General features: G+C 37.7%; 1 pseudogene; it reads right to left on the reverse strand.

Moving 5' to 3' along the window:
* Positions 1-214: 214 nt before the first annotated feature.
* LOC149219242 (GDP-L-galactose phosphorylase 1-like) lies at positions 215-1,594 on the reverse strand (annotated as a pseudogene).
* Positions 1,595-20,927: the final 19,333 nt, after the last annotated feature.

Below are 20,927 nucleotides of genomic sequence, written 5' to 3' on the forward strand. Positions count from 1 at the left end.
TTTGGTTAGTGGCTTTACAATTATACATAAAATCCCTCATTTGGAGAGTCTCACAACAATACATGGAGCAAATGTGTATCGAATGTCATCTTTCTAACCACTGAGTATAGTACCACAAAGGTATATTATACATGTCTTCATCAAAGGTATGACAATGTTCATTACTGATATGCTTCTAAGCCAAAAACATTGAACCCCCAAAGAAGCCATTTATTTAAACATTTCTGGGACTATTTCTGAAACCTTGTATATAGGGGTATCCTCTTTTTGCAATCAACTTACCATTTAAGTTTTTAAATGCATTCATGTTTTTCCACATAGAAGGATTAACTTGAGTATCTAATATCTCTTGGTCCACTTCTCCCAAAGCTTGTTTTTTTGCATAATGCTAGTTACATAAACAATTTGAAGATATTTAGTAATATAAAAAGGGATTCTATACTTTATAAAAAGAAACAAGTATCAACACAACCATCAATGCAAACTACACTACTACATGAGGGAGGAACAAATATTGGTAATATGCTATTACAATACCTAAGGTAAGAAAAACATCTTTTTACCAGTATTTGTGATGAGAGCATTTTATGGTATGTTGTTATCTTGAAGACAGATGCAAGTGCTTCCAATAACGTTGGAGAGATCCTCCAAAGTGTTACCCCCTTCAAAAACTAGGCCCCTCACAGGATAGTCAAGAAGCTCCAAGATATTGACCCCACCTTTCTCAGACTTCCATGGTACTCCTTTTGTGGGTGATTTTTCAATGAGGAAAGGAATGTTAAGGTAATAACCTTTCCACATTAATTCATCATGCCAATTTGTACAATTTTAGGATATCACAGTTGTAATCATATCTCTACAGTTCAAAATAAGTTATTGAATAAAAAAATTAAAACAATGAATTATTTAACCTATTATTATTTATGTTCAAAAGTTGCACCGAAATAGTTTCAATGAGTAAAGAGTCACATGTTGCAACTAAAATAGTGTACTTAAGTGGAAGTGTAGATGGTTTATAGTTGCAAAATATCTGAGGTTGTTGTAACCAAGACGAAAAAATGGGTTTCCAGCCTCGACAACCAAATGCAATGCTAACAACAAGCTATCATGGTCAACGCATTGGGGCAAGAAAACCAATACTCTAGGCACAAGAAGCACATACCGATATTAAATTGGACTCACCTATAGTATAACAAAGAATAACATTAGAAGTGCATCAAAGGACAATAAAAGACCTCAAAAAATGCATCAAAGTACAGTATAAAAACCTCAAACATTGCATCAAAAGGTGCTACCATCATCATTATTTATCCTTACATTTATAAAATCACATTTGATTGTCAAAGGTAGGGGAATTTTCGAAGTGTTAAACTTTGTTTTCATTTATTTCTTAAAAATAGAAAAGCACCTCTTCCTGACCTACTTTGGTGAAGTTGAATTTACTGGGGTCGAAGCCCTGCAACACCTTGTCCACTCGAAATTCAGTAGGATGTTTCTTAAGATGGTGCCCTTGATTTAACTGAGTACTGAAACCATATTTTCCAGGGATGTTCTGCAATTTATTACCCCCACACATTTTGTGGATATAATCCATGTCAAAATATGTCCTTAAAAACATCACCCCAAAATTCATACCCAAATTAATGTATGTTGAATAGAAAATTTCAAGAATTTTCATCTCATTATGTGCATTGGGGTTTGTAAGAATTATATCTCTCCCTTTCATCATTATAACCCTAGACTATGTGATTGAAGGTCCAACCCTACTTTGAATTAGTCCTCACTCTCTAAGGTGCATGTTAACAAATACTTCCAAGCGTTTATCTTATAAGTATGGCATCACCTTGGGCCTCATATAATTGCATGGTTGCATGCAATTACTAGGATAATTAAGGTAATTGAATGCTGTGTTAGTTTCCAAATTTAAGCATGTCATGTTCAAACCATAAAATTCATAACACCTTAATTTTGATTATTACATATGTGCTCCTTAAGTGGATTATTTTATCATTATTTATTTTCCATGTTCTCATTAATGTGGAATGAATTAATGAAACATTTTATTTCATTTTCTTGGAGGAAATTAAGTAAAAAAAACATGGATGTGTGAAAATGGTGCAACACTTAGATTAAACAATGCCTCGACATAAAAATGCTCCAATGTAGGGGAAGATGGAGGATAAATCATTCCCACATGAACCCGACATGCACTTCTGGAGCATGCAATGGGTGGTCAACACATACATTAATTGAAATATGCATTAAAAATTATAAAAGGTGGCACCAGATGATTACAAAGGGAAGGATACATTTATGATGTGCCAAAAGCCATGAAAAGGAACAATAAAGAAAAGCATTGACATTGAGTTGTGAGATACCAACATACATAAAGCCTCCATGAGTGCACAATTAAAGGGGTTTAAAGGGCTATGTTGACATTGTGAAGGCCTTGTTTGCATCACCTAGTGTTACATTACATTAAAGGTGATTCATGTTACACTCGTACCATGAGGATTTGCGTTGTAGGAAATGCACATAATTCAACGTGCACATTTTTTAGAGGGAGTAATTGTCCAAAACACAAAACAAATAAATGAATCATCACGTGCTACAAAGGAAACCCTTCAAACAATGCATTAGAGAACAACACCATTCATAGATAATTCAAAGGGGTATATACACAAAATGAAAATGTTCCCATGCAATCAATTCTTGAGGGACATGACCAGTGTCAGACAACGAATTGAAGGATTGAATGCACCCATGAAATCTCTTCAATCGACGCATGGGAGATACAAGGCTTGTTAGCTATGTTTTGAAACCAAAACCTCTATCACATACGACTATGTTTAGCAGCTTGTGCAAAATATCTATGAGATAATGCCATATGGGATATCATACAAAAGGTCCACACTTGTTGGTAGCATGCAGCCATGAGGGAAATAATTCACCCTTAAGAAAGAGAAACACTGGCGAATCCATTATACCAAGAAACTTAAAAGAGACAATGATATTTAGAAGTAACCAGAGTTTCATAAAGCAAGCCTCAAATCTGACAACATGAGTCAAGCCTCCTCATGATCTAGCCATGTTCCAATGGACCTACATCAGTGTTCCCTACCATGTCTATCCATGCCACCATGTTGGCTCGATGTGCCTTATTTTGTGTCTTGATGGGTGAAATAAAGTTATTCGGTTTTATTGGTTACATCAAAGGGTTGCAGGGGCTGCTCGATGTGGCTAGACATGGTGAAGGCGTAGGTGATGGGTGTTCTATGTCATTCTTGGTGCCACTGCCATGATGGTTGCATGGTCAATCAAAGGCATCTATAATACATAAGTAGACATAAGGAGAATGCATGCCTACATCACGTGACAAACTATGCTTAACAACAACAATAAAACATGCATGTGACTAGCAAGACCAATGGTATTTACGCTAAGAGGAGATATAGGCTATATGTCCATACTCCGAAAAGTGAAAATATATTTTGAGTTTCCTAAAGGAAATGCGAGCTATGGTGTAGGCCATATCATATGCCATGCGATAGAGAAAAAAATTGTGACAGAAGGCACCTAGTTCAAGGATGCAGAAGTAAAGAGACTTGATGTTGTCGAGTCCATGAAGCGAAACATTTTCTCTTTCCAGTCACTAGGTCACACTCTGATCCCTCAAAGAAGAAATTTGGAGTGCGACCTCTGCTAAAATGCAACTATGCAACTAATCACATCCCTCATCTATTGTTTTCTTTCACTAGTTTCTAAGTCGCATTTCAAGCCCTTAGGCAAGCATCTAGTAATTGTCACTAGGACTATAGTACAACTATGTGACCTCCATTGGTCATGCTGGCTAATGAATTCCTTGAATATGTGGCTGTGCCTGTTCATCCCTCTTCAAGCCATAGAATCACACTCTAGGAATAGCTAGAAAGAGTGACCTCCATTAAATTGTGACTGTGCGACCTCTTGTAAAGGATGGATGTGGCCATGATTATTATTCATTTTGTTCAATCACCAGACACCTGTTGTTCACCCTAGAATGACTTCAAGCCTTCGGTATGGGCTCTCCTCACACCATCCTTACACATAGGCCATGAAAACCTGCATTAACACTAAGGAAACACATCTATATATGAAAAATTATGCTAAGGGACAACATTTTATAAGCCTGCATTGGAATGTATGCTATCGGCCCATGCTAGACTGTTTGAGATATCCACATTCATCAACACACAAAGGGAAAAATAACAATGTTGATTTTTTGGAATTGTGATTACTTCTAAAATGGGTGGTTGAAAAGGGCATTGGCTACATCCAAGTGTCTTGGGTGATCACACTTTCACAAGGTGACTTAGATAGAGTTGCCTCACCATCCCTCACATGATTGTGACTCAAATCACTTCCAACTCACAAGTCACTCCCGAAGCCTCACAGATTCAATCGATGATTGCGACCTCCATCACTAGAAAATTTGCAACCTTGCCAAGGTCACATCTCACACCTGCAAACTGCAACTGGGAAAATGTCACCTACATAATGCTAAAACTATATAGCCACTCTACAAGTTGCCACCCCACAAGGTTGCATCCCCATGAAGAGGTCACAAATCGCCCTGTTGGTCATATCCTCTGCAATCAAGGGAAGATCCTCACCTAAAGATTTGCATGACAGTTGGCATGGCAGGAGTTTCTATTACACAACATTATTAACCAGACAAGTGACCTAAATGATGCATGAATGGTGTTCATGTATCACCTTTGATGGGATTTATTTTATGGGAATGGGAAGTGATTAAAGAGGTGGATGGTTCTTATACCAACTTGGGAAACTTAGAAGATAGTGATCAAGCCCTTAAGGCTCTTATCACCAACGTTTGATAATCAAAATCAACTAAGGAAGCTCATAAACATAGAAGATGAGGTCATCCATATTTTACATTACTATTCCCCTTTGGCTCTGCAAAGTAGTGGAACAAGATTCAACACTCATTCCATGATAGGCCCATAGACAAAAAATTAATTGGAGAAGAGAAAGGCGACCCTATGAAAGCCACTCTTTCTGACAACACAGCGCCACAACAATTGACCACACATGGGTCTAAATTAATTATTTATTGATGTCATTCTTTCAATTAGTCGACTGTGTTCCCAATATTATCTTTTCTAACCAATTTTATCTGCCTACAAGTAGAAAGAAGGAAACGAGATGTCGGCCTATGAAGAGGGATTAAGGTTTCTCATTAAGCCTCCACAACTAGGGTTTCCTTCAGAAAGAAAGATCGTCCCTTACAAGTTCCAAGAACCTTTCTATAAACTCAAAGGCATATCACTAGAATATGGATGAATGCAACTGAGGCATAGTGGCATGAAAATATGCATGCCTCAGGATCAAGCATCTGCATCATTGCAACATATAGGAAACAAGCATTCTAGGGTTTCCAAGAACCCTCTACATCCTCCTCCTCTCTCTCCTTTATCGTAATGTAAATATCACCCACCATAATGTTAGAAGCTAGGTTAAGAATGATTTGAGCATGTAATAATCATTAGACCCAAGAAAGAAGTGAGAAATCTCAAGAGTCATGAGGGTAGTTGAAAGGTCATGAGGGGAGGTCAAGGGTCATGGTAGGTGAATGGTCACCTCATCTCAATAAATGTTCCCTCTTGCCTCGTTGATAGTGGAATTTAGCATATGAGTTGAGGCTAGGATTAGATAGTTGATTTATGCTTGATAGCTAAACGCACTCATCTTTTGGTAGCTAGTAGAATGGAGTGGTAGTGGGGCTAGTGTTTTCCATTGGGCAATGGTATGAGCCACCCATGTTCCCCTATTGGGGTTTGACCAATTGCAAGATATGTACTTGAAGTTGTAGCAACATTAACAAGATGTCCTTCATGTTTGGCACTGATTCCCATGCTTAGTCATGGTGGTTGTATTGGTTGTCTAGTATTTTCACTGTATTTGTATGTGCGCTTTCATATATGTAATATGTTATGGACTGGTTCACAGTTATTGCATGTATGTTTTGATTTTGAATCTGTTTATTTCCATGTTGATGATCTATTTAATTTACAATTAACTTCTTCATGTTCTTGTTTATGTATGTCTAATCAGGCTTGGCTCAATGATCCCTCTCATGGCATACCTTTTCTTATTGCTACTGAGCGTTGTTTGTACCTCTTTCTATAGTTTTTCAATCTTGGGATGATTTTGTTTCACTGTCTGGGCATTTCTTTTGTTTCCCCACTTTGACATATTCTCATTTGATAACCAAGAGTGAAAACATTCATGGTGGCAGTTGGGCCCACATACCGGATGGGGATCCTATCCCAAATGGTGTGAGGTCTAATGGAGACTTCACCCCAGGAAGAACCCTTGATCGTTGGCGGTAAATTTCAACCCGAAAATAGAATCTTAACATAGTCACAACTGCACAATCACCAGGCACACCTCCCTTGATTTTCGAAGACACAATTCCATCCTTTTCACATGCTAACAGTTAGAGCCAAGGCATATCTTTGAGATATATGGCAACTAGGCCAATATTCCAAATGGGGCTCCTACACCAAATGATATGAGGTCTAATCATAGTGCTATTTTAATCAATCATAATTGACCAAGACTGCATGTTATGAAACCAGCTCAAGAAAAGATAGAAAAGATAGATCAACGCCTTAGAATTCAGCCTCTTCGAGGGGGCAACCTCCTTTTCATTACATAAATGAACAATTCTTGTATGATACAAATGACAAAACCTCCTTTCTATATATAGGAGTCTAAGGAGTCACAAGATAATCTAGCCGACCTAACAATAATAATACAAAGCCACAAAAATAACAATAGAGGGATTCTATGGGGCACATAAATAACAACATGGGGGTAATAGGGGCACAACAATATTAATAAGGGGTATAACTACAATAGTAATGGGGTAATCACTAGTATTATAGGGACCCAACATGCCCTCTCCTTCAAAAAAGTGTTGTCCTCAACGCTTGAGTAGCTCTGGATACTTCTGCATAAAATTCTCATCCTCCCATCTGGAATCTTCAGCGGATAAGTTCTTCCACTTGATAAGATACTCTGAAATTGATCGATTTCGTAGCTGTCGAGTTCTTGTTTCTGTGATTGCTTCCGGTTGCAATATAATTTTTCCTTCCTCGTCAAGTTCTGGCAATATTGTTTGAACTGGGAGCTTGTTGCCTATAACCTTTTTTAAACATGAAACGTGGAAAACTGGGTGCAATCGAGAAGCTGCAGGAAGCTCCAATTTGTATTCCATAGTACCAATCTTTTGCAACACCTTGTACGGACCATAATACCTTGGTGATAATTTATTATCCTTCTTAGCTTGCTTTAGGGACATTTTCTTATATGGTTGTAGCCGTAGGAATACCCAATCACCTACATCAAAACTTCTTTCACTGCGATGTTGATCTGCCTGTTGTTTCATTCTATTTTCCCCATGTCACCTGTTTTGAATGTAATTCAAGAGTCTGCAAAAAGACCAACTTCCTCAGATCATATCTCCGCAAATATCGCGCGAAAAGCTCTGAAATTCGGACCCAAGATTAAGCGTGATTTCTTCTCAAATGGGTTTTTTTGCGACTTCTGAAACGTCACAGAAAAAAAGTTATAGCGAAAATGCCATGATGACCTGTTTGGAGCAGCGAAACCCTAGAATCCAAAGCTCTGATACCAAATGTTATGAAACCAGCTCAATAAAAGATAGAAAAGATAGAGCAACACCTTAGAATTCAGCCTCTTCGAGGGGGAAACCTCCTTTTCATTACATAAATGAACAATTCTTGGATGATACAAATGACAAAACATCCTTTCTATATATAGGAGTCCAAGGAGTCACAAGATAATCCAGCCGACCTAACAATAATAATATAAAGCCACAAAAATAACAATAGAGGGATTCTATGGGGCACCAAAATAACAACATGGGGGTAATAGGGGCACAACAATATAAATAAGGGGTATAACTACAATAGTAATGGGGTAATCACTAGTATTATAGGGACCCAACACTGCAACCATTTAATTGTCAACCTAGGGTAGGTCTGCTATTTCAATGGAGTTTGAATTGTCTGTGCTGATACACTACAACCAAGAATGAAAATAGAAAACAGAAAAGAATGTCGTTGAATCAATTGCTGAAATTATATCATTCATGCAGAAATTAAAGCACTCTATAGAAATGAAATCACACTTCATGATTACCAAAGCAAGGGTGTGCCATACAATATACTAATAACAACACCAGCTGGTCAAATACCATACTATCAATCAAATTGATGTAACAACATAACATAAATCTGAAACTGAAGAAGATATATTCTACAAATTATATAGTGACAATAGAAAACCATACAAACAATAAAGGAAAGAAACAATAATGTACAACTACTCTATCACTGCAGTCCCTGCTAAAGATGAGGGCCCTTCCTCCCTATCAGGGGTGCATGAATGAACATGAGATTAGTTAAAGAATCAACTTAGAAATAGTAACAACATCACCATAATGTCTTTGATATTAAAAACAATTAAAAGTTATAAGATCAAAATAATAGTGCTCTTTATGTCGTCCCCGTACATGAGAGATTAAGTTTCTCTTATAGTTATTACACACCCAAAATCAAGAATAGATTAGTCATGAGAATCTCACGATTCTCACGTTGATCATAAAATAGAAATCGTTATAATAAGTTCCTAAATACAAATTCTATTCAAATACATTGGTTAAGATGACAACCACTTAGATATGTTACTTCCTAAATAAACAATTCATAACTTCCAATAGTTGTTGCGTGGAATAGTAACCATGACTTTTCCAGCTACAGTGTAATAGCACCCTGTGGTCAAGTGATGGTTTGGGATCTAACAACAATCTCTGGGTAACAACAACCTTGTAATGACACCCGAGGTGTAACAACGGTCACCTATAACAGCATGTGGTGTAACAACAACACCTGCAAAAACATGCAGGGTGTAACAACAATCTGTTCCATCATGCTTTTAGACTGATAAGTGTGGTTGTTCACTCCATAACCTCATTCTCGCAATAAACATCTGAAAAAGAGGATATGATCGCAAAGACTTATCCAATGCTTACCCCAGTTAGCCATAAAAAGGAATATTGCATCGTTATATTAATAAAAATGGAAAAATAACATGACAACAAAATATGGTGTTTATAATAAGCAAAAGGTGATTAACATGTAAAGTTTCATTGGCCTGGAGGGAAAGAGGATCAAAATTGGGGAAATAAAGTATAGGAAATAGGTATAAAAACCACATCCGACATATCCCCCCAACTGAATCAATTGCATGTCCCCATGCAAAACCTCAGCTTCTCTTGCTATACCTGTAATGCAATTTTGTAAAAGTATAGGCACCAGTAGTGTCTTCTCTAAGAGACCTGTACCCGTGAGTAGCCATTAGTTGTCACAACTAGGATTGTTCTTCATATTCGTACAAGTGGTAATCTGATTGGTATTCTTCCATTGGTAACCAAATCAGAGGAAATTTGAATCTAAGTCTGATCTAGAAGGCTCCCAATGTCTGCACCACGTGGGCATATTCGGGTACTTGTGTAACAGCAACTAAAAAATTCTTGAAATCAAAAGGATCTCCTTCTTGTAATCTGGCACTATAGGCTTCGGTGCACTTAAGGTACCCTGTTAGCGCTCGATTTTTCGTTTGTGCATACAAATTGAGGCAAATCCCCACAATCCTTTTTCTGTAAGTGGCTGACTGTTCCCTAATTTTTGGGGTACTTGGGAACAACTTAAACTCACATCTTAGTTCATAAACCATTCTCGATTCTTCCCTGATCCATAATGCTACCCTTTCTTCATTGGTCTCAGCCGATTTCATGGCTAGATGTCATTTGATTTGATTCCTTATAAAATAAAGGAAGGCTCACAACTACAAATCCCCTATATAGGAGAAAACACTCACCACCATCTTTGTACTGAAATATTCACACATTATGTTATGAAAAAATAGCTCACAAACTAAGCTCTGTTAATCAAAATCAAAACGACAAAAAAATTCAAGAAAAGTATGGGTAGAAGAACCCAAATAAGGTATGTTTTCAAAGATTGCTTTTAATTGAAACAAATAATAACGTTCCCATAGGAACACTGGATATGATGGGGAAGGTCGCCTGCATCCTAGTAGGTTCAAGGCAAGCTCATGAAGGTTTGTCTGATCATTTGTTAGATCCATAACATGTAGCTGTAGAAATTACAGTTGTTTGTCTTTCTTCTTCATAACTTCCTTATGCTTCTGCTCTTCCCATTCTCTCTCCCACTCTTCCTTTAACCATTTATCCCTGAGTGAATCCATCATATTTTTATGTGCCTTGAGCAAGATCATTCTCTCTTGTAGAGAGAGTGCCTGCTACTTCCATTTATGTAACTCTGGTATCAACAACATTGTTTCATAACACCATCCTTCATCAGGACCTGATGTTCTCCCACATGCACTAACAATTGAAGGTGTAACAACCTCCTGAGGGTGACACTGCTCCATTTCAGATGTTGGTTCTTGTGTAACAGCAACATTGTAGGTTTTAACCCCATACAGAAATTACCTGCATACGAATTCTAAAACATATAAAATAAACAATGCGAGAGCATAACACATAAAACACATATACACAAAGATTTTCCCCTAAATCCAAAAATCGGGACTACCAGCTTGATTTTTCATTATGTTCCTTTCAATGTTACAATACATATTTATACATGCCGAAGCATCCTATACCATGGACCGAAAACCATCACGTCCAATACCATGGACCAAAAACCATCGCGTCCAAAAACATGTGCGAAAATTATTCACAAAACCATAGGTGGGTCTACCCATCCTAAAATAGGGTCCAAAGCCAAAAAATTTTGGGGCGTTGCCCTAGACCCCATTAAGTGGGGTTACGAGTATGCCTCAAAACCCACTGTGACCCCCCCGGCTACATAATTGGTGCAATGAAGAGGGGCTCCGCCCCCCCAACCCCCCAGTTAACTACGTTGGCTAGTCATGGAAAGAATATAACACAAACCAACAAACATCATCAATGGGTTTTTGTGTAACAGTTTCCTTTTCTCTCTGGTTAGCTTCTGCTTCCACTGCTAGTTCTTGTGTAACAACAATGTCATCCACAGATTCTTTTATATCATATTCCCCTTGGTTAGATTCTATTTCCATTATTGGTTCCTCTATAATAGCTACCAAATTACTTTATGTGGAATTATCCATCTCAACTGTTGGTTCTTGTGTAATAGCAGTGTCTTCAATGGGTTTTTGTGCATCAATTTCCCAAGACTCAGTTTATGTTTCCCTCGAAATGGTGTCCACTGCACAAACTCTATACCCAGCTGCCACTAGCTCCTTAGCATAGGTCATGCACATAGCACCCAGAACATTTTCCTCCTCAACCCTATCTACAACCTTAGCCAAAGTATCTAACCCCAGGGCCCTTGCCCCTACCTTATCCTCTACTAATTGCTTCCTTAGTTTTTCATTTTATCTTTCTAAAATTTCAATTTTAAGCAGCAAGGATTAGGTCTCGTTCTTACTTGGCAAAGGAAGGTTCCTCCTGCTGAGCCTACTCTTCATCTTCCTACCTTGTTGCCTCCTTTTTCTTCTTAGACATGGATGGGGACTCTAGGTGCCCACTACCATTATTATCTATTTTGGTTGCTTATTACCAAGTGGCTTTTCAACTGGTCTCTTTCCAACCCTTACTTTCGAGGGTTGGGGCTGCTCCTTGGTTTCTGCCAAAGCTTCTTCAGATGTCCTAGTTTTCTTCCTGTAGATAGTCCTATCCTTCTTTCTCATGAATTCATCCCAGCTCCTGCCCTGGTGACTTAGGGAATCTAGCACAATTATGTTGATGAGGTCGTGGTTTGTGATGCAAGTCTATGGATGCGCAACTGTCTTCACGGCTGCGGCCATATGCCTGATATTTTCCAGCAAAAAGTACGAGAGTTTTATCAACTGTCGATTTCGGAGGTGATTTAACAATGGGAAGTGGTAATTGAATAAAATTGTTTCCCTTCCCTCACAGGTGATATATTTGATGAGGTAAAGGGAGATAACGACCCATGGTTGGGGAAGTGACAACCTGTCAATCCCCCTTCCTTTCTTCACTAGCCATTCCTCCCCTTGGAGAAAGTCCTCCTTCAAAGAGGGGCAGTTAATTTTTATGTTAAAACACCTTTTACCTTCTATTGGTAATGTCATCACACTGGAAATTACCTCTTCTGTAACTTCTAGCTTTAATCCCCTGACCTCTGTTTGATTCCTTTTTAAATTCTTTACGAATTCCATAGGAATTGTCTCATCTGATCCTTCTAGCCTTTGGAAAAAATCAAACCAACCTGCATCTTTAAAAATTTGGCATGCTTCGGGCAGTTTTCCAATGCCTCTATTGATCCTGGTTCATGTCGAATTGCTACCCCACCCATTGCTACATAAGTTCAATGGTGTTCCCCTCTCTTCTCCTCCTTGAGAAATTCCGAAGCAGTCGGTACAATGCTCAGCTATTCTAGCTCTGCAACTGTTCTCCTCCACTTCTGTTTGAGAGCTCTGAATGAGGATGCAATGCTTCAGGAGTGGGTAAATGCTAGGGTGACGTAGGCAGTAATTTGAAACCAGGATTTGAAATCAGGATTTGTATTGCACAATAACATTTCCTTATTAATGCTAAGTTATGGAAGGTATAGTCTTATGTACAATTCCCTTTTTTGGCATGATCAATCATTAAATGATAATAATTACAAGATCATCATACTTTGGTTTTGGTTTTTTAATGCTCACAGGTCATGCAAAGGTCATGTCATCACGTAATTCCGCCCACCCCCCTTCTTAAATGTGACATCTAACCTCGGCCATCAAAAGCGATATTCTTAGATTGCCATAATTTCTAAATAAAAGAGGATAGCGATATTACCATTTCATGACGTACATGGTGTGACATGGAGAGAATACATTGGGGATGAGTTGTGCGAATGTAATTCTGGCGGTCAAGGCAACTCCTCCCAAATCATGGTGATGTGTTTTGTGTATCACAATAAATAGCTTAGTTGTATTATTTCTAAAAGTCGTCTGTTGTTACAGATGTAACAGCCAAGACGACTGTTATGTATTATTGGTTTCCAAAAAATATAAAATCAAAGAATTAAAATAGTTGTGTAACAACATTATTGTAAGATATGCTTGAAATAACAAATGTTGTTATAGAGTGTGTAATAGCTGCCACAGAGTGGTTTTCAATTGTTAAATAAATTGTATGTCTACACCCAAAGGAGGTTTTCACAGCCAAATTGTTTTATTTTCTTATTTTTGTTTTTATTTTTTATTTTTTTTATTACATATATATATTAGCAGGTGTAACAATCACTGACAGAGGTTGCATTTTAGTTGTTACACTTATTGAAAAATAGACTTTTGGCAGCATAGGGGGGTTTTCCCTTGCTCATAAAATTTGAAGATCCAAATTCATGACAACATTAACAAATGAATCCCATGAAGCAGGTTTATGATATAACCAAAGAAGGTGCCCATTTGCAAGAAATGGTGTCCTCGCACTGTCAATGGTAACCAAATTCACAGTCCTATTGTCAAATACTGCATCTACCTCATAGGAACCCATCCATCTGGTGCAGAGCTTTCCCTTGAAGTCCTTGAATCTTGAATCATATAAGGGAGCCCAATTTCCTTTCTGAAACTTCTTCTTCTTGATGCACCTTTCATGCCACTTAGCTCTCTACTGCTAGATAATCTATGTTTGTTGGATAGCAGCTAGCCATTTCTCCTCCAATTCATTGAGTTGGTTCAACCTTTTCTTTTGTGTTGTAGCCAGATCCAAATTCACCTGCAATGCTATTCCCAATGTCTTGATTTCAATCTCAATAGGGAATAAGGGATTTTTACCATACACAAGTTCATATGCTAAGAATCTCGTAGTATTCCTCCGCGTACTTCTATATGCCCACAACACTTCTGAAAGCTTATTAGCCTAATTCCTTCGGTGACTAGCCACAGTCTTGGTAAGAATCCCCTCAATAAATTTGTTGGTTGTTTCCACTTGGCCATTCGCTTGTGCATGATAAGGTGTTGTGATTCTATGATGAATTTTACATTTTTCAACCAATGTTTGGATCATATGGGATGTAAACTAGGGACCTCCATATGTCACTATCACCATGGGTATCCCAAAACAGAAAAAGATGTCTTCAAACAGGAAGTCTAAAACAACCTACTCCGTGGCTTTGGTTAGTGCTTTTGCCTCAACCCATTTTGTGACATAGTCGGTGTAGACCAAGATGTAAGATTTCTGTCTATATGAAGGATTAATTGGTCCCACAAAATCCAAGGCCCATTTCTCAAAATGTTTTAAGACTATTTAAGGCTGTAATGACATCTCATCTGATTGTCGTGGTTGGTCCATCCTCTGGAAACTATCACATCCTTTCACGAACTTCTTGGCATCCTGAAATATTGTTGGCCAGTAATATCATGTTGAAAGGACTTTGTATCATGTTCGCTTATCTCCGAAGTGCCCTCCAAAAGGTTCCTCATGACAAGCCTTAAGGATGTCAAAGATCTCATCTTCCCTAACAGAACATCTGATCTAAAAATTTGGTCTAGTGTGATAGAGATTACCATATATCCAGGTATAGGTAGCACTCTGTTGTATGATATTTCTCTTTTCCTTGGAGGAAATGTATTGTGGAAACTTACTTGCAACAAGATAATTGGTTATATCTGGATACCATGGTGAGTAAGTAGAAATAGAAAAGAGATACTCATCAAGGAAAGAGTCCTTAGTAGGAATGCAATTGTCATCAATAGTTAACCTAGAAAGAAAATCATCTACTACATTATCTTTTGCAGGTTTATCTACAATTGGGATATCAAATTCTTGTAATAGCAATAACAAGCGTGTAATCCTACCATTGATAATTGGCTTATTCATTAAAAAACGAATGGCAGAGTGGTAAATGTGTACAAATACTTGATACCCAATGATATAATGTCGAAATTTATTGATGGCATGCACTACTGCTAAGAATTCCTTCTCGACCACTTTGTAATTAAGCTTAGCAGGAGTGAAATTATTGCTTCTTTAATAAATAGCATAAGGTTTCATATCCTCCAGTTGGCCCAAAACAACACCTACAACAATATCATATGCATCTGTAGCTATGTGAAACGACAGTGCCCAATTAGGTCCATACAAAACCGGAGCTGCTGCTACACAATGTTTTAGCTTCAAAAAGGCCTTCTCACACTTTCCTATCCACAAAAAGTCTATATATTTCATAAGTAAAGAAAACAATGGTGATGGAATTTTTGAAAAATTCTCTATAAACCTTCTATAATACCCTACATGTCCCAAGAAACTACGTACCTCTTTTTGCGTCTTGGGAGTTGGAATTTTCAGAATTACCTCTATTTTAGCGGGGACTACCTTGACCCCTTCAGCATAAATGTAGTGTCCTAGCACAATCCCTTCATTCATCATCATGTGACATTTTTTGGTGCAGAAAGTAACATTAGTCTCTACACAATGTTCCAACACTTTTTCTAAATTAGCTAATGATGTTCCAAAAGAATCACCATAAGATATAAAATCATCCATGAATATTTCAAGGCAGTCATTCAACAAATCAGAAAAAATTCCCAGAATTTCCCTTAGAAAAGTTGCTAGTGCATTGCAGACTCCAAAAGGGAGTAATATGTAAGTGAAAGTTCCCCAAGGGAAAGTAAATGTCATTTTATCGTGATCCTTTGGGGCAATATGTATCTGGTTGTAGCCACTAAACCCATCTAGAAATGAAAAAAACTTTTTCCCAGAAAGGGTGTCAAGGATCTGATTTAGAAATGGTAAAGGAAAATGGTCCTTTTGAGTGGCCTTATTGATTTCTCTATAATCCACACAGACTCTCCACTTGCCATTCTTCTTAGGGACAAAGACAAGTGGAGACACCCATTAACTATCAGATAACAGATAAATAAAGTTAGCACTCAAGACTTTTTGTAATTCTTCCTTCACTACCTCCTTCAACGCAGGGTTCATGCAAGGTTGTGGTTATCTAATTGGTTTGCAACAATCTATCAAACAAATGCAGTGAGTGCACAGGTTGGGATGAATCCCTTTCATGTCCATATAGTCCCATGCAAATGCCTTCTTGTATTTCTATAACATCTGTAACAACAATTTGTTTTCCTTAGTAGTCAGGTTGGGGTTAATGTTCAGATACTTTCCTGGTTGTATTTTAGCTGGAATGTTGTCAATATGTGGAGTGGTTCTCATTTGTTCGAAGTTTATATCTTCTACCTCCTCTTCCTCTTTTGAATTTTCAATAGAAGTGACAAAAATGAGTTACTTATAAAGCCATTATTGATATCATCTTCTATCTCATCCTTGAAATACTGGGCTTTTCCCAGAGTGAGGAGTAGTAGGGAAAGATATGATTCAGGCTCAAATTCATCCCATCAGGGATTGTTCAAATCCATATTTAGTTTTGGGGGGTAAAGGTTAAGGTTATTTGTAGCCTGGCCATATGAAATCATCATAGATCTGGATCTACATCCTATAAATGAATCTGCAGTGGCCGGCTAAGGTCTATATAAAATCAAAGGATGTCCCTTGAGGTTGGATTTGGTTTGCAAGATAAGAAAGTCAGCCGAATACCTCTAGGAACCTATTGTGACTACCATGTCTTCCAATATCCCCTCAGGTTTAACACTGGACCTATCTTCTAATTTAAGAACAATGGGTGTATGTCTAAGCCCATGTAGCTCCATGGTAGTAAAGAGGTCCTTTCTCATCACATTAATGGCAGCCCCAAGATCAAACAATGTATTAGTTATGGGCAGGTCATTAATATAGACAGTAACCATAGGGTTTCCTGGATCATTATACTTGGTTAGAAGAGGCTGAGTATTCATTAATTCAGACAATTTCCCCATCACGTGTATGGTAGTAGGGTCCTTAGGCTTCCTTCTAGGTTTCTTAATGCACAAATATCATACTATTTTGGCATAAATAGGTACTTCTTTAAGAGCTTGCAGTAGAGGAATTCGTGTGTGTAGGTTTTGCAACTCCCTAAGAAAATCATATTCAGGTTGTGAGGTCATTCCAGTCTCAGCTAATCTTTAAGGATACTGAGGATCTTGAGTCATAACAGTAAAATTGGCTACTACAGGTGTATCAGCCTTACTCAAGTTGGCGGTTACAGGAGTAACAGTTCTTCTCGAGTTGGTTGTTATAGACATAACAATTTTCTCTATATCAGTTGTTACAAGGGTAAAAACCGCCTCAAGATCTATTGTTTCTCCTCTGGAAGGTTCACATTCCTCCTCGGTAATGATAGGGGAGTGATTTGGTTTAATTACCTTACCCAACCGTAGTTAAATTTCATTAAGTACAATGGGAGTGATAAGGTAAGTTTGGAAGGTAGTCAGAGCCTTTATGCTCTAGGCTGCTTTATTACTTGGGTTAGGGTTAGGTTGCACAGGTAGTTTGGGTTGCACATTTGGTGTAGGAATATGATTTTGGAAAGGGGGTAGTTGTAGATGTTGTTGCATTGGTAATCCAGGTGGGGTTGTACTCTGGGCATTCCCCCTCTAGTTTTGATTCCAAGGATATGGTTGAGATGGAGGATATTGAATAGATGGAGAGGGGGACCACTGGTTCCAGGGGGAAGGAAACTGTGCTAGAGAAGGAGTAGTGTATTTCCATGGATATTGCTGAGCGTTATATGCATTATTCCATGAATTAAAAGAAGAAAAATCTTGGGAGATACCTAGAGGTCATGGTTACCATGGTATCCTAGGTGCGATGAAATAAGAGGACTGAACTTCTTCACTCGACTCTCTAAGTATTGCTTTCAGTCTCGGAAGCTTCGGATATTGACCTGTAGAATTTTATATCTCACAAATATTGCACAAGTAGATGTTGTTCATTTCACACTCCCTCAAGGGATATTTCTTCCGGCAATTTGGAGAGAACATAGCTAGAGGTGTATCAAATTCTCCTTGTGTCTTCTTGATCTTTGTTGTCATTATCTGGGCAGATAATGTACTGAGGATGTCGGTTTTGAATTTTTCAAACAAATTTCCTATCTCTTCTTTGGTTACTCCTCCACTTGCATATTTTTGTATTCAAGCAAAGGCATCTCGAATTGTGCCTCTTCCCTTCGATGATCCTCTAGAGCATCTATTATGAAACTAGCTCAAGAAAAATATAGAAAAGATAGATCAATGCCTTAGAATTCAGCCTCTTCGAGGGATCAACCTCATTTACATTACATAAATGAACAATTCTTCAATGATACAAATGACAAGACCTCCTTTCTATATATAGGAGAATTAGGAGTCATAATATAATCAGAGCTGACATGCCAATAATAATATAAGGGCACAATAATAACAAAAGTGGGCTTCTATGGGGTACAATAGTAACAATATGGGGACTACATGGGTACAACAATATAATAAGGGGGCTGTACTAATAATAATAAGGGGTTACACTAGTAGTATAGGGACCTAACATGCCCCTCTCCTTCAAAAAGTGTTGTCCTCAATGCTAGAGTAGTTCTTGATGCTTCTGTAGAATGTTCTTGTCTTCCCATGTGGAATCTTCAGTGGGTAAGTTCTTCCACTTGATGAGATACTCTGAAATTGATCGATTCCATAGCTGTTGGGTTGTTGTTTCTGTGACTGCTCCAGGTTCCAATATGATTTTTCCTTCCTCTTCAAGTTCTGGAAATATTGTTTTAATTGGGATCTTTTGAAACTTTTGAATGAGTGGCCACACTTCATCCTTCTTCCATTCATCCCTTGCTTCATTTATTCAATTTGGTTGGATAATAGAAATAGAACAAAACAATGCTTCCGCATCCTCATCCTTTCTTGAGAGTGCATCTGCAATAATATTTTGGTTCCCTTTTTTATAGATGATGTCAAACTCATAACCCAATATATTTGTGACCCATTTTTTTTGTTCTTCTATAGATAATATTTGTTCTAAAAAGTATTTTAGACTATCATGATCCATTTTTACCTTGAAGTGTCTTCCCATTTGGTAAGGTCGCAATTTGTTAAGTGTGTGTAGTATTTCCAACATTTCCTTCTCATAAATAGCTTGCTTGAGATGTAGCAGTAAAAATACCCAATCACCTACATCAAAAAAAATTTCACTACAATATTGATCTACTTGTTGTTTCATTCGATTTTGCACCAACGTGGAGTTATCCTTTAAACGTTGGAGAACTTGTTGTTGATGCTTGATGTGATCTTTCACTGCATGAACCTTTTTCTTCTTGATATGTCCTTCTACCTTGAGAGTTTGAGGAGTGGTAATTTCCTCCAATGCTTTACAAGATATGGTTGGATTCATTTCTTAATGCTCGATGTGATCTTTCACTTCTTGAACATTTTCCTTCTTGATATGTCCTTCTATCTTGATAGTTTGAGGAGTGGTAATTCCGACAAATGCATTACAAGATATGGTTGGATTCATTTCTTCTTTCTCAAGGTGATCTTTCACTTCTTGAACCTTTTTCTTCTTGATATGCCCTTCTATCTTGAGAGTTTGAGGAGTGGTAATTCTTGCCAATGATTTACAAGATATGGTCGGATTCATTTCTTTGGGGTTGGTTCCTGGTGCATATACTCTTCTTTTGATGTTTCTTGATCTTTTTCTTCCTCCTCTCCATAATCTATGTAAAATAATTTCTTCTCAACACACTTATGACCTTTAGTGCATTTGCTATCACAATTGTAACAAAGCCCTTTTTCTCTTTTCTCTTCCAATTGTTGTGGTGAGCCCTTGTAGGTTTTGAAAGGCTAGGAGAAACAACACTTCCATTATTATATTTGTGAGGGGTAGACTTCCTTGTTGCCATAATTTTACTTTCCACTATGTAACAAAGCTCTTTTACTCTTTCCAATTGTTGTGGTGTTGCTCTAAAGAAGGTGTTGCTCTTTGTATCCTCATAATGTGCTATCATTTCCTCCATGAAAATTGACCACGTAACAAGTTGTTTACGAGAACAAAGCCCTTTATACCATAAAAATTGATCCCATTCTAAATATGAAGATGCAATACATACCTTTTGTAACAGTGCTACACCATGTAAATCAAAATATTGCTCCATCTGAAGTATCCAATTTATCAGATCCTTGCCATCAAATTTCCTCATACTGCCTTTTCTTGATTTTAGGAGCTCGATATTGAAATGAATATAACTCTGTAGTTACGATTCATCCAGTTCTAAAGTTGTGACCTGCAGTAGCCCTCTGTGTCCTCTTTACAATGCCACCAGTCTGATCCAAATTGGATTCACCAAGGAAGAGTTATGCCAAATCTCCCAAGATGACCTGATTATATACCTTTTCAGAAGAGTGAACTTGTATGAGGTGCCACATGTCACTATTTTGACCTTCAGGTATAAAAGATATACACAAGAAACTATAAAAGATATACACAAGAAACTACAGTCCATCCTCTTTCTGTAACTTCTTATGAAATTGCAATCTGATGCTCAAAACAAAAGTTATGACAATTTTCCCAAGGTCACCTATTTGGAATGTAATTCAGGACTCTGCAAGAAGACCAACTTCCTCAGATCATATCTCTGCAAATATAGCACGAAAGGATCTAAAATTCATATTCAAGGTTTAGCGTGATTTCGTATCAAATGGGTTTTTTTTTTCACTTCTGAAACATCATAGAAAAATATTTAAAGTGAAAATGCCACGATGACCTATTTGGAGTAGCGAAACCCTAGAATCCAAAGCTCTGATACCAAATGTTATGAAACCAGCTCAAGAAAAAGATAGAAAAGATAGATAAACGCCTTAGAATTCAGCCTCTTTGAGGGGACAACCTCCTTTACATT

Source organism: Pinus tabuliformis, chromosome Q, assembly GCF_031772625.1.
Source record: "Pinus tabuliformis cultivar Carrire ecotype Pingquan chromosome Q, CPIR1, whole genome shotgun sequence".
NCBI classification, from domain to species: Eukaryota; Viridiplantae; Streptophyta; class Pinopsida; order Pinales; family Pinaceae; genus Pinus; species Pinus tabuliformis.